The 14,418-nt window shown below is 46.1% G+C and overlaps 1 long non-coding RNA gene across 1 annotated transcript; it reads right to left on the bottom strand.

Moving 5' to 3' along the window:
* Positions 1 to 469: 469 nt before the first annotated feature.
* LOC138473065 (uncharacterized) lies at positions 470 to 14,133 on the bottom strand. Its single transcript, XR_011268718.1, has 2 exons — positions 14,011 to 14,133; positions 470 to 6,538 (listed from the first exon to the last, which is right to left on the bottom strand). It is a non-coding gene; the product is annotated as an uncharacterized lncRNA (long non-coding RNA).
* Positions 14,134 to 14,418: the final 285 nt, after the last annotated feature.

Genomic DNA, 14,418 nt, shown 5'->3' with positions numbered 1-14,418 from the left:
GAGCATAAATATATCTGACAGCTACTTCCCATCTGGGGATTGGGAATACTTCCCATCTGGGGGTAGAGACCCCCCTCCGGAGTACTAAAGGGTACCTTGGGCCCATAAGGGTACAACGCATAGGGCCTCATCATGAGTTTGGCCGTAACCCTTAAATCCGGCGGTCACCGCAATAACCCTTAAATCCGGCGGTAGCGCTATTACCGCCAGATTTAAGGGTCTGCCAAATCAGGGCTTTGGCGGATTTCTCCGCAACTCTGAGCTGGGGGGAAATCTGCTGAAAATTCACGCTCATACCGCCGATGGCAAATCCCCGGCAGTATGAGCGCTGTTCTCGAGGGGAGGAATTCGCTGACGGGCCCATTGGTCAGCACTCACCATCTAGAACTTGTATGACAATATAGCTGCACCATGTGAGGACAGGTGGTGCAGGATTCACTTTCTCCGACATGACTCAATAACGAGGTAGTTTGGCAAAGGGAAGTCCGTTTAATGATGCATACATCAAACAGGAAAACAAATGGGAATCAGCTGTAGTGCGATCACCGGTCTCTCTCCGACTTCCCCGAACTTTGGTAGAACAGCAATTCTTATAGCCAAAAATCGTCATCTCTGACGTCTAATTTCTATAAAAAATCATCATGCAATATAATTGGTTAGGAAAGGTAACTTAAGTATAGGTGCCATATCTGTATATAGAAATAAAGCATGTGGTTTGGATAACTTTTATCGGGTGGGCATCTACGCCCATCCCTCTACATCACACGTGATTGACATCACTACAAGTACAACGTCTCATTGGTTACAGTGTCTATAGGACACTAGATTACAAGGTCCATTGTGATTGGGCAAGTTACACCCCTAAATATAAATCTCCACTTTAATTAGCAGCATGCAGAATAGACACCCAGGTGCCTAGTGCCCCAAGATTCACACTTCCTCCCTTCCATCAATCAGTGTTTTAGGGCTATGTGTCAATTAGTTGGCTGGGTAGGGCCTCAGAACTGTAGCCTCTTATCAGGAAAAGTTATGGCATTCTCGGGTTCTGGATGACATCAGGCGGTGGTACCTCTTCGCGCCTGGCTGGTCACGTTTTGGTTCACCGTGAATCTGCTTCAGTTTCTAGCCTTTTGTGCATTTAATTCTGTCAGCCTGGCCACGTGCATGGGCCTCTCTTATCTTGACCTTCATGGACGGGCTGGTATGCCATGTAGTTGGAGTCTTGTGAGCTCATGCTCTCCTCCCCTTCTCTGGTTGACCTCGATTTCCTAAACATGAGTCGCTCTTTGCTGAGTTTCGATTCTGCTCCTTCTACTGCCTTTGGCTAGGTTCGAAACTTGGCCTGTCAGGCCTCTGGCCACCTGGGTACCTTTCTGCCTTTACAAAATGGAGTTGCACTTGTATAATGTGCCTTATTGAGGCAGTTATATGGTTGGCGCTTGCCGCTCTATCTTCTACTAAGCATTGCAGGCAGTATCGATTTCTTAGCATCTTGCTTTTCAAGCCTATTTACACACGTTTAGCAGGACGGTTGCTTCCATCTTGTCTCGTAGCACCATTTCCTTACGTTTTAACATTGTCTCTTCTCTACGTACATTCCATGCAATTTCATAGTTACTTTCACTGGCGTGTTATCTCCGATAGCTGCTCTTGTTCATTCTCAGATCTGTTCAGGCCCTTGTGTCATTTCCACTGGCCTTCCATTAAGGCTTTTGGGGTCTCTTCGTGGACCGTGTGTAGGTACTCCTCATTTCGTATCAATGGCTGTTATGTCTGTCTGATAGGGTATCGTGCTGACCAGGGTTGTCGAGTTATGGTTCCTTCAAACGGTACAGATCTTCTTATGTACACAGGGCAGAGTCCCAGTACGGCTCTCTGTCGGTTCATTTGCTCCTCATACATCACACACCTTGGTGAATACCCTCTTGGTAGCTCGAACTGAGGGGCAGGGGTGCAGGTCATGTCTGGGGACTCCTTTACACTCCCCCTCTGGTCGGTTCATCAACCACTTGTGCTTCATTCTTCTCTTCTATTTCTTTTGATTCTTCAGTGTTTTGTTCATCATCTTCAGGATTGGTACATGAAGGCGAGAACATGTGCGTTTTTGGAGTCCATATTTTTATCACGCCTTTCAAACATCCTGTTGTTTTGACATGTTCATCTTTGTTCCAGGTCCGTTTGGACTGCAGCAGATCCACTTTCCTTCATACCTTCTTCGCTTTTTAGGATATGTGAACTTCGTTCCTTCTGGTGCAAATTCGCTGGCCTCACTGGCCTTCACTCCAACTTGGATGTGGGCAGGAGTAGTGTGAATACTGTTGAGTTGAGGCTGAACAGCCTATGTTCGTACGGGATTGCATGGAATGCCTCTTCTGATTTGGGAGAACAGTAATTTTCCCTCTTTATCCTGGATACCAGTTCCACATATCTTCTTCTTCTTAAATGAGCATCTGCTTTGGGGACACTGTCCAACTTTAGGTCATTCTTAGGGATCACTAGTGTGGGGACGTGGTTGTTCACTACTGTGCATGTGCCTCCCCAGTTTTTCGCAGCCTTATGTATGCCTTGGATCCACATGCCCATTAATGGTCCATAAAAAATGCGGTTCCTTGGGTCATTCCCGGTGCTTCAAAGATTCGTCTGCAGTTTTGATTCTCTCCCATCTTCGTTGTGTCATTGTTTCTGAAGCATAGTTTCGGGCTCTCCAGTGGCACTATCTGCAGGGGTCCCCCTCAATCTTCGGCCCATGTTAGTAATTTTACTAGCTTTGGCCACAGAGATTTGCATAACCTCTGTGAATTCTCTATTGCTTCCTTACAGGCTCCAAGGACCATCCATGCTCGGCACATTACTACTCTGTTTTCCTATCCACCTGGGAAGACCACTGACCCCCAGATCTGAATTTGGCCTCTGTTCTTCCAGATTTGAGCCTCTTCTGCAGTCTTCCCTTGAACGTTCAGCCTCGGGTTAACTTCCAATCTAATCCCTGATCCTTTGACGCCAGGGTTCTCGTACCTGATCACATGATTTCTGGTGTGTGCTCGGTTTCTTTTTTTAATGTCCTGGACGTAGCCATCTTTATCTGGGTAATCCTTTTCGTTGGCCCATATCAACGAGGTGTCTCTTCCGATAAATTGTCCTCTGGTGTTGCACATTACTACATGTGACATACAGTGTGCTGTAGGGACATCAATTTCTACAGCCACGAAGATCTTGGATTTTCCCATGCTGTATGGTAGTAGAGCACAGACGAAGCATTCTCCTTCTGACTGTCTTCGTCCTACTTCCTTCATGTGCTGGTACCATATGTTGTTTCCGAGATGGTCTGTGCTGTCCAGGTAGTCATTAAGTTCATTGTTATCTTCAAGCGGGCTTCTCTTGATTCTCAGCGTTCTTCTGTAGTTTGCTATGACTACGTCTCTGAATGCATCTGTCCTGCTTTTCCACTTCGGGTATCTCGATGGTGCAGGCTGCCTCGACTGCATCGCTGTGGTAGGGGACGGATTTGTGCTTCCCTTCCTTCCCTTTTGCAGTCTGCCATAAACTTCCCATAACCACCATTGGTTCATCAACCTCCCAACTTGTGGCTGTGTTGTAGGCCCGCGGCTTGTTTCTTGCGTTGGAGCAGGTGTGCTTGCAGTTATAGTTTCTATAGTTCTGTTTTTCAGCTCCTCATGTAGTTTCTTTGCTTGGACTATAAATGGGAACAAATACTCTATTAGCATGTGTGTCTTCTTTGTGATTTCTATCGTGGACACTTCTGTTTATTTGAGGGATTTTGCTATTTTATCCTTCTTTGGCATTTCATTTGGCTTTTCTTATTTATCTGCACTATTCTCTGGAATGGAGTGTTCAGTCGGCAGTTTCTCCTTCTCTGCTGCCTCCCTTGGAGGCCTTGTAGCCATTGACACTTGCCCTTGTTTGTGTGCATTCTGTGTGTGGGTGCGTGCCGTGGCCAGTGCTACATTATCATTCATTCCGTGCTGACTCTGTCTCCAGCTTTTCTCTCCATTCATCACCTCACGTACATACGTATCGCTGCTAATTACATTCAAATTTAAGTCATTTGCTTCATCATTAGCTTTTCTTGGAACTGAGATCACTATATAGGGCGTGGGTGCTCTTGTAGGCCCCTGACGTTCGTTATCTAGTGGGTGTACTGATAGGGGGACACTTTGTCTACCAATAAAGTAAGCAGTTCTGATTGTTAATAATCAAAAAACAATTATGATCACTGCACATATACACATAATCGTTCTGACTGAAAGTTTGCAGCATTTTCTTCCAGAAAAGCGGGGGCGCCCTTCTGTTGGGGGTAAAACCAAGTTACTGTTCTGTGCCCCTATTTCGAATGAGTTCATAGTCAGTTATTTATTCCTTCTTTTGTTCTGATCACGTTGCTGTAAAGTTCAATAACTACTAAAGTGATGCGTGCTAGTCAAATGTCCCTTTTCACGAATGAAGATAGTAGTCTCTGGATATGCAGTACAGTCCCTGTGCTAGACTATGGAGAAGGGTTAGACTACTGTTTTAGCACATCACATTCATCCTGCATTTCTATAGTACACTGACTCAGGGCATAACTTCAATTTGCCTCGGCCGTGAGGACATGCAGGAATCTGTTCACTGTGAAAGGCTGAAAAGATGGAACTACTAAAAATCACACAAAAATAAAATGTCGTAAAAATAAAAACAAAAATAAAAATAAAAGTGAACATATGAAAAAATAGGCAAAAATAAGAAAAACGAAGAAAAGGGAAATAGGATGGCGAAGTTCTTGGGTCGGCTCCTTTCTCTCGGTGACAAGCTGAAGAATAGTGTCTCTTTTCTCTATCTGCTCCACAGTGAAACGATGACGACAAAAATTCTCTTTTGGATTTCATCCTCCTAAGGCTTTCCTCAGCAGTGGATGTCCATAGTTGCTTCTTAGTTGCGCTGCAATAGCTCTCAGGAGCCTGTTTAGTTGAGCATTTTTTGCTGGATCACTGAGAAAAGTGGGCACATCAATGTGGTTGGGTCTGCCCACTAGTTCTGGAAAGTTTTCAATGAGGTGAAAGAAAACACGATTTGCGTATTGGCTGTCTTCTGGTGTTAATGACATTTGCTCTGATTCTCTATGATTCTCTAGCCTCTAGATCAAAGGCCTTTCTTGCAGCGTGAACAGTCTTGCACTTTCCTCGATCCATCACTCGGCAGACAGTCTCACTGGAAACTCCTTAGGAATTCTCGCTGGAAATTGGACAGCTCCACTTGGAGCATGATACCATGGAGAAGGGTCCTCATGTGTAGGAAATTGACTGTATCTCTTAGGAAGGTGACAACGTCAACATCAGCAGGCCTTCCCACCATTTCTGGATAGTCCGTGACTAGTCTGAGCATAACATTGTCTGCAAGCTGTGTATCTGCGGGAGACAGATACATCTGCCTTGTTTTGCTGGGACCCGATCACAAGCCCTTCTTTTGACACAATCAAGTTTTACACCTTCCTGCTGCGTGGGTTGCAACCAAGTAATTTAATTTAAACCATACTTGGTTGAGAAATTCATTGTTTCTTGGATCTCTGATGAAGGTTAATGTATCTGTGGTTCTCCCGACAAGTCCTGGGCACACCTCTATGATTTGGAAAAATATGGTAAAGGTCAGTTCATCGATGATCACTTGAGGTGGGAGCATTTGTGCCCTTTACACTGTATTCAGGCAGCTCAGTGAAAGCTTCTGTGATGACAGTCAGCAGTTGCCAGATTACCTTCTTGTTATCTAGATCTTGAATGAATTCTGTGACACTTGTTTCTCTTCCTATGAGTGACGGATATGATAGCACCACCAATTGAAAGTACATGAGCACATCCCACTTGAGGCTTCTGCTGGGGGGTCCCATTAGGTATGTAAAGAAAGTCTTGATACTGGTTGCTTCAGGATACTGTGTTACGCTCTCAGAGAATATTTTATTCGCAGTCTATCAGAGTCTTGATTCCTTGTACTACTTGGGCGTGACGTTATTTAAAACGTTCATTTTACCACTGTTATTGTGGCTTTGGATGTGCTTCTCTTTACCCTGCAACTAGGATGTACAGAGTGTCTGTTTTTTGTCCTTTATCTCTTTCACTGGTTTTGAGGAAATGTCTTGTTTTAAAAGTCACAATTCAACCAGCGTTCTTTTGCCTTTATTTTGCTGCTCATGCGTCCTTCTTCCTTATCATTGATCTTGTCTGCACGTGATGAGGTTCCTCTCCTTTGTTTGTAGATTCTTCGGAGTTAGGTGCAGCAGGAGGGCTATCTCCTACAACAGGTTTAATGTCATTTAGGAAGATCCAGGCTCTCCTGCCCTTGAGCTTGACAGCGGATGGGGTGTAGTCCTCTATGATAAAAGGGCCATTAAACCTTGGCTCGTCCCACCTTTTCCTGGTAAAGTTTCTTACGAGGACACTGTTTCCAGGGAAGACGAGGGGCGCACAAAGGCTGTGAGCTGCGCCTGCATCAGTATTATCTTTTGTGGTCTGTGCTGTGCTGTCCCCTTTCCGCCGTCGCTGCAGCTTGCCTGAAATGACAAAGGTGCTGGATGTCAAACAGTCCAGATAGGTTTTCATCTCTTCTCCTAGTACCTCCCTAGTTGGCTGGGCATCACATCTAGCTCTGTCTCGGGGAGTAAGAGGGGTCCTCATCCTTCTACCAGTAACTATTTTGTGTGACGTGAGATGATGGTCGGAGCCTGGCTGGTTCCGAAGAGCATACGATATTAGTGGAAGACAGTGCAACCATCCTTTCCTTAATGTGAGTTTCAACTTGTCTATCCTTTCCTTAAGCAAGCCGTTGATTCGTTCACATATCCCATTCCCCTCAGGATGATACGCCGACGAGAACTTGTGCTTTATACCAAGCAACAAGTTAATCTGTTCGAAAACTGAATTTACAAAATGAGCCCCATTATCTGATCTCATTACCTTGCACACCCCCCATCTAGGGAACACTTCCCTCACCAGGAACTTTGCGGCACAGGTTGCATCAGGGTGTGTGCAGGGACCTGCTTCTACCCATCTTGAAAAAGGACACACCACCCCAATTAAATACCTGTACCGATTACACACCTGGATCATATTGACATAATCGATGTGCAGGTGCTGGAACGGTCCATTTGGTCTGGGGAGGATTCCTCTCACTACTTTTAATGTGTGCCCAGAGGTGAATTGCTGGCAGATAATGCAGTTTACCATATAAAATGCAACATGCGCCACTAAATTCGGTGTGAACCAGTCTTCTGTGAGCGTTGCAGCAAGGTTTTCCTTTGACATGTGTATGGGGTAGTGAAGTTGTCCTAACGCTACCTTTAGGAGGGTGACAGGCATTACTGGTTTACCAGTGCTGCCTTGCCTCCACAGTCCATTAGAGGTGTTTAAAGAACACCCTCGACGCTTCCACAGGTTCTTCTCCTCCTGAGGTGCCTCCCCTTGGAGCTCCATTAGCTGAGTCTGCCCCATGTTGCTATAGGCCTCTGGAATGGCTTGTGCTACCATAATTCTTTCATGGGTACGTGTCACCTCCACGTCCATGACTGTTTCATTCTTGGATGCTATGCGTTTGGCTTCCGTGTCCGCTTCATGATTTCCACGTGACATGAAATCTGTCACCTTGGTATGAGTGGCGCATTTTGCGACCGCTATGCCCACTGGGAGCTGTAGTGCTTTTATCAGCCTGTCCAATAAGGCTGCGTGTTGCACTGGTGTGCTGTCTGCTCGGAGGTAGCCCCTCCTTTTGCAGCGCGCTAGTCCTGCGTGAACTGTAGACGTCACATAGGCGGAGTCACTGTACACCATTACTTCCTGGTCTGCATGATACTTAATGGCGAGTATCAATGCCAATAGTTCTACAGCTTGTGCTGAATAGTAAGATGGTATTCGTGCACTAAACTCCCCATTCGCTATGTGTTTTACCACGGCCACGCCTGTATACCTTGGTCCTTCTTCGTGGTCAATTCTCGAAGACCCGTCAATAAAGATGATCTCTCTACTTGCCAGGGCATTTACCTTTATCCTGGGGATCTCATGATAGAATTCCTCATAGTTCGCACAGTCATGCACAGGTTCTCCCTCAGTGACTGGCTCAGCTATGAACTTAGCAGGGTTCACAGTTTTACATCACACTATTTTGATCAATGGATTAGAGATGATCACCTCATAAGCGGATGCTCTTTGAGATGTCAGTGTGCCTTTTGGCTTTTCCAGTATGGTGAACAGTGAGTGCTCAACATACATGGTCATGGGAACCCAATCTCAATGGATGACGCCCTTCTCGATGGCGAACGTAGCAGCAGCTAGATTTTGTTCGCATGGAAAGTGGATCTTCATGACCGGGTCCAGATTCCCGCTGTAATATGCTAGGGGCTTGTACCCCAGCGAGGTTCGTTGTGCGAGTACTGCCGTCATAAAACTACCATCAGTCTGAGAGAACAGATAGAATTCCTCTGCATAATTAGGAATCCCGAGAACTGAGGCCTTACAAATTGCCCCCTTGAGTTCTGTAAACCCCTTCTCCATTGCTTCAGTCCATTCAATTTCTTCTCTTTTTGCTTGGGCCTTTTAAGGGCCTGTATCAAGGGCTTGGTATACGAGCTGTAGTCAAAGACCCATGCTCGGACATAATTGCACAGGCCTTGGAAGATTTACATTCGTTTTTATTGTGTGCAGCTTGGCCGTGTTCATGAACGCTTCAGCCCTTTCTGGGGTTACCTTCTTTCCCTCATGTGAGATCAGTTGCCCTATGTACGACACCTCCTGTTGGCACTACTGCAACTTTTCCTTATCAACCTTGTATCCCTTCTCGGCCAGTATAGTCAATAGTTGGACAGAATCGTGCCTGCATTGCTCTTCAGTGGTGCTGCAGATCAGAATGTCATCTACATACTGCAAAACAACACTGTCCAGCGTAATATTGCTTAGGTTTATCTGCAGGACTCACTTGAAAATGGATGGAGACTCACAGTACCCCTGTGGCAACCTCGTACTTTTCAGGTGCATTTGTCTGAAAGTAAATGACATGAGGTCTTGGGAGCCACAGTGCAACGGGATTGAGACGAATGCATTTTTCAAATCGATCACCGTGAAATATGTTGCCTCAGTGGGTATGTTGCACAGAATTGTGGAGGGGTTCGGGATTAGAGGGAACTCGGTTTCAACTATATCATTTAGTGCTCATAAATCTTAGATTAAACGGCAAGACCCTCCCTTCGATTTTTTGACAGGGTAAATCACTGTGTTGCAAGGTGATTTTGACGTCACTAGGATGCCCTGCTCCATCATGGCGGAGATTGTTTTCGCGATTCCTTTATCTGCCTCTCTGGACATAGGATATTGTTGCGCTCGTGGTAAAATTGCTCCTGGTTTCAATTTGATTTTCACTTCACCCGCCCCTTTCAGGAGACCTACATTATAGGGCCCTGTAGTCCATACTATGGCAGGCCCTTGGGCCACGTCATTATCAAAGTATTCTGGATGTATTAGTGCCAACATCATTCTCTGTGGTACCTCCCTTCTGATCATTTTGACCCAAAATATGAGACTCACTTCTACTCTTGTCTCTTCTAGGACAGGGTGTTCTTCGAACAGACCGTCATTGGTGACATCAGTCACTCGATACCCTTCTTCAATGGCAATAATTACGCCCCATTGTCTGCCTTCATCGTCATATCCTTCAACCAATACCACTTTTCCTCGTATTGCGGCAGATTGTATCGTTAAGGGAAATACTGGTCCCTCCTCTTCGTGCATGGGTATTCATGGTCTGAATAGAAACTCATCAGGGGTTCTCATAGTTTTGTCTGCGAGGCCTGGCAATCCTGCCATAAGCACCTGTATGTCATATGCAAAACTTCTGGCTCCAGCTGTATAGCTCTCATGGCTGCACGTCCAGAGTACGCTCTGATCATTTCGCACACGTTTGAATAATGCATTCCTGGGGTGGAGCACACTATACCATCCTCAGTAAATGAGATGGTCATATTCAACTTTGTCATCAAGTCCCGACCCATGATATTTACTGGGGACTGACGTGAATATAATAGAGGTACATTCATTTTGCGCTCTCCTACAGAGACTGGGAGTGCATCAGTAAAGGGAACTCTACTATGAGCTCCAGTAAAACTGTGGGTGTCTATAGCCTCGCTGGACAAGGAGAACTTGCCTTCTCGTATGCACGAGCGCATTGCACCTGTGTCAACTAAGAAGGAATATTCTTTCCCCCCTATGGTGACATTTACCCTAGGTTTCCTGTTAGGGATTGGTGTCCCTGATAGGATAGAACACATCAGAGTCCCCTGTGAGCCGTCCTATTTCATGTACAGGCTCGGTCCACTGTATACCTGTGGGTTTCCCCCATTTCCAGGGTTAATTCCCCCATTCCCAGGGTTAATTCCCCCACCGAAATTAGTGCCCTGAGCCATTTGCGGCGGTGCCTGCTGGGGTTGTCCCTGTGGCAAATTCCCCATGTTCGTTGGTTGAACCACTTGCTGTGCACCTTGCTGCAAGCCTGCCGTCTGCTGCTGCACGGTATAATTTTGTGCATTTCCCTGTTGCGGGATAGCAGGTTGACTCACCATGCCTGACCCCCATCCCTTGGCTGTTTTGCCATATGCTTTGGCCTCTGCACTTGCGCGCCACGTGTCCAGTCATTCCACACAGCCAACATACTGGCGGTGGTCGTGCCATCTGTCCATCTGGCATAGTTGGATTGGCCATCTGTGTGTTCTGGAAGCCACCTTTAACATTCTGAAACCCTCCTTGGTTACCTCGAAACCCTCCCTGATTAATCTGCCATCCTCTATTTCCAAACCCTCTTCCCCTCGGGTAAAATCCAGTGCTACCTTGATTATTCTGTGAGAGTTTAGTCGCTTGCTGTATGCTTGGTTCTGCCGGGCTGGTGAGCATTGTTCCCTTGAGAGCATACTTCGAGAGCTTCCTTTGCACCAGCTTTGCCTCCTCCCCCTTACGCGTTGTCTCCTTTTTCCGATTATTTTCCTGTTGCAATCTTCAATAATGTGCAATTGTCAACTGGATTTCTACCCATGGTTTAGCTTCTATTCCTACCAATTTCTTGAGCTGTTTTTGCACTGCTTCTGGTAACCCTTGGTACAATATATGGTAGAACACAGGGAGGGATTTCCTCCAAGATTCATGCGTTTCGAGCACCCTTGCGTCTTGAAAATTCTGGATATAAAGCAACTGATCCTCTGACTCTTTCATTTTTCCAGTCACTATAGCTCCCATATCAGACGTGTCTGGATATAGCGTATGCAGCGCTTTCCACACTGATGCTCTACAGTTATTAAATGGCGCTCCATCATGGGGGGTGTCAGTTATGGTTACTCTAGGGTATCCCGCCCTTTTCCACACGTGTTCTGCTCTTTCACCAAGTATAGCAATTACGAGCCCCTTAATGTCCCCTATGGCTAGGGTGACAACCCCCGTCATTTTCTCTAACTCGTGTATCCACTTTGCAGCTCCCGATGTCAGCATTGGAAGCTTATTTTTCAGGTTTTCTCGGTCCATATGCAGCCATGGGATATATTGTGGTCTTGCTCCCCCCTTTTCTAGCAGTGGGAATTGGAATGCGCAATCCTCCTTCTCCTTCCCCGTACCTCTCCGGTCTTTCGCTGGGGTGGCATCCCCGCCTTGCCATCGACCTGGCAATGCCCTCAACCTGCCCACATAGGCAGGTGCTGACGTCCCCCTCTGACCGTGGGGTGCTTCTTTATGTCGGCTGGACTGTCCAGCAGACTTTGGTGTCCTACTTGTGGACCCACTAGCATCTGACCATCGTACCTCTCGGTCCCTTGGGAGCCGTTTTTCCCTTAGTTATGTGCCACTTCCTCTGTTTCCCCACCAGAGTCAGACTCTGAATATTCACAGTTTACACAACTTCTTGCATCATCTTCGTTCTGCCCAATTTCTAGCCTATCTAGGGACAGTCACCTGCTCCCGCTACTTCGGGTGACATCCTCTGTGTCATATAGCAGAGTGCTCTCTAAGCACTCATCCTCCCTTCCCCCTTGGGAAATTAGTTCCAACCCCATCTCATCATATATTTTATCAATTGTTTCCCCGATGCTTCTGGTGTCGAAGTCATCGTCAATATTTGTCCCACTTGTACCTGGTACCACATCGCTTGCAGGAAAGAACTCTTCTATGTCTTCCCAGTCTACAACAGGATTGGGTTTAATGACTTCCCGCTCCAAATACTCAAGATCTGGTGCCTTCTGTCTACGTTTGTGTTCTACTTCCTCATTTATTTCTTTTCGCTTCTTTGCTTCTTCTCTAGCCATATCTACTTCTCTTTTTCATTCATTTCTACTTTCCTTTGCCCTTCTAATCTCCTCATTTTCTCGCTTCTTCACTTTCTTTTCTTGCACTCTCCTTTCTTCCTCCAACTTTTGCATGTTCTGCCTGTACTTCTCATAGGCAGCGTATTGTGTGCGACTGAGCGGTATTCCCTGCTCTTCGCGATATAGTTGTTCTCGCCTCAACCTATTCTTCTTTCTTACCCTCTCGTCTCTCATGTCCTGTTCTTTCTCCTTTTCCTTTCTTTGCACCTCATCAGACCGTTCACTCGGTCTTACGTCATCACTTCCTTTTCCATCTAATTTCAATGATATCTGTCCTTTCATCCATTCTACTTTTGCGAATGCTAACTCATCACTCCCTTTCTGCTTTTTTCCCTCTCTCTCTCTATCGAGAGGTGCACTAGTCTGTGCCTGATCCTTTCTTCCATCGCCGCGCCTCTCCTTGTCCCTCGGGACTGTGAAGGCCAAATCAATTTCCTGTTCCTTCTCTTTCGTCTTGTGACGACTGCATGTAGGTGACTCATATGCAGGGTTGCTATACCCTGTGGCTGCTTTGAGCTCTCTCAACGGGTAAAGGCCCTCTGACTTGCTTCCTTCAATGACTGGTTCCGGTGGGGCTGGTGGCGTGCTAGGCGTCTCACCCCCCTCTGTACATACATTTAATACCCAGTCTGCGGTTGGTTCTTCTTCCTTCGCTTGCTTGAACATTTTCCAAAGTTCGAGAACAGCAAGGCGTTTCTCAAGCTTCTTGCCGGTATATGTGGCATGCAGAAATGTTGTCATGTGCTGTAAAACAGCCTTAGACAGTGACCCGTTATCGGGCCAAGGCATAAACATCTTATTGGCGGTTCCCTTAACCCAATCCTGGCTGTATGTTTTGAATTTTACTGCATGCTTGGATAGCTGCTTACATAAATGCGCAAGTGGGGTAACTTCCTCCATTCTTAATTTTGTCACCAACAATATTCACACAGTTCTTTAAGCTTTCCACTAGTATGAGCTAGCACCACATACGCAAGCTCCAATCCAACCTTTTCCCGCCAAATTTTGTATCAACAATTTACTTAAAACTCATCAATTCAAAGGCGATTCCCTCTTAGTTACGAAATCGCGTGAAGCAAAATATATATTGCAATCAAGCAACAGTACAGTAATTTCACATTTGACATACACAGGACATATACGACAGACTAGACAGACTAGACAGACGCCAGCTGGTCATACATATACCTGCCTTCTAATCACTACCCAACCATGGGATTTGAATGAACCCCCTTAATTCCGTCTTTAAACGTTATCATAGCCTAAATGTCCCCCCTCTGTGGGCTCTGGGTTCACGTTCCTTCTGACCACTCTTTAAAGCGCAGGAACAATCTTTACGTTTTTGCTCAGGTGCCCCCCTGGTATTCCTTACGTTTTCACTTCAGGTGCCCCCCCTGATATCCTTTATGTTTTTACTTCAGGTGCCCCCCTGATATCCTTTACGTTTTTACTTCCGGTGCCCCCTGATATTCTTTACGTTTTTATTTCTTATGCTTGAGTCATTACCCCCTATATATATACAGTCTTCTCTACTTCTAACTGTTTTATTGTTTCTCCACCACCCTCCGTTACCTTTCCCTTACTGGCTTTAATGCCTACATGAGATTTGACAAACTAACGAGTTTTATTGCATTACTCACCGATCGCATCGTTTCCTCTCTGGAACCTCTGGATCACTGCCCCTTCCTCTTCCTGCTTTTAAGGTTTTCGTCCGATCTGCTGCCTGTGGGAATGAGAAGGGTTATGCTTGGAAAGGCGGGTTCCTTCAGACCCACTGCATATTTTTTGAAATGTTTTACTCTATCATTGTCCACGGGAAGCTTCTCAGTCTACTCAGCCGGAATGGCGAAAGGACTCGTGATCATACCGAAGGCCCAGAGTTACTTCGTGCCTTCGGTCTAAGGGTGTCTTACACTATATCAATCGATAATCTATAATCGATGGCCGAATCCATCCTCTGCTACCAAGTGTTCTCGAGGGGAGGAATTCGCTGACAGGCCCATTAGTCAGCACTCACCCTCTAGAACTTGTATGACAACATAGCTGCA

The sequence above is a fragment of the Ambystoma mexicanum genome, chromosome 8 (assembly GCF_040938575.1).
Source record: "Ambystoma mexicanum isolate Mex_15411 chromosome 8, UKY_AmexF1_1, whole genome shotgun sequence".
Taxonomy (NCBI): domain Eukaryota; kingdom Metazoa; phylum Chordata; class Amphibia; order Caudata; family Ambystomatidae; genus Ambystoma; species Ambystoma mexicanum.
The sequence above is the reverse complement of the archived record's forward strand: the minus strand, read 5'-3'. Positions and strand labels throughout refer to the sequence as shown.